Genomic DNA, 794 nt, shown 5'->3' with positions numbered 1-794 from the left:
TGCCCCCCGGTCGGGCTGCTCGCAAAGTTTGCAGGGGGCAGGGAGCGGGGCCGCCGCTGGCTCGGCCGCCGCCGGAGCTCCCGGGCTGCCTGCTGCCGCCGCGGCTCGCTGCTGCTGTGCATTGAAGCCCGGCCAAGCGCTGCAAAAACTCCAGCTGCCTGGCGCTCTCTGGGTCCTCCTCTCCTCCCTCCCGCCCTCCCTGCTTCCCTGCCTCCCTCCCTCGCCTCGCCTCCTCCCCTCCCCTGCCGCCCGCCGCCCGCCGCCGCTCCCTCTCTGGCTCGCTCGGGCTGGCTCGGAGCTCGCGACTGACATCTAGACCGACGGAGGGCGGCCGGCAGAGGGGGCAGGGGGCGCCTCCTCCACTCCGCGCCCGCGGCCGCCCGCCCCGCCGGCGCTCCCCCCCCGCACGGACGTTGGCGGACACCCCCCTCGTCCCCTCGGCCCGCGCCCAACGACCCTGCCGGTGGCGATGTGGGGCAGAGAGGGACGGGTACGCGGTGACACGGGCGCGGGGCGCCCACTCGGAAGGAGGCACGCTCAGTCTCCTCGGGATGCGGGCGCTGCCGGTCGGAGGGACCCTCAGGTGCGCAGAGCTGACACAGGCGCATTCACCTAACCCTAATCAGAACCCCAGCACCCCTCCGCGGCACCCAAGGACGGAGGCCCGGGCGAGAGAGCATGAATGGCCGAGTGCCCTGGAGCTTACTCAGTAACCTGACGCGTCTATTCATGTTTATATTGAGGGGCTGACCTGGCTCCTGTTCTCAGAAACCTCGACCACAGAACAGACAATG

The sequence above is a fragment of the Herpailurus yagouaroundi genome, unplaced genomic scaffold (assembly GCF_014898765.1).
Source record: "Herpailurus yagouaroundi ecotype Mexico unplaced genomic scaffold, PumYag 100, whole genome shotgun sequence".
NCBI lineage: Eukaryota > Metazoa > Chordata > Mammalia > Carnivora > Felidae > Herpailurus > Herpailurus yagouaroundi.
The sequence above is the reverse complement of the archived record's forward strand: the minus strand, read 5'-3'. Positions refer to the sequence as shown.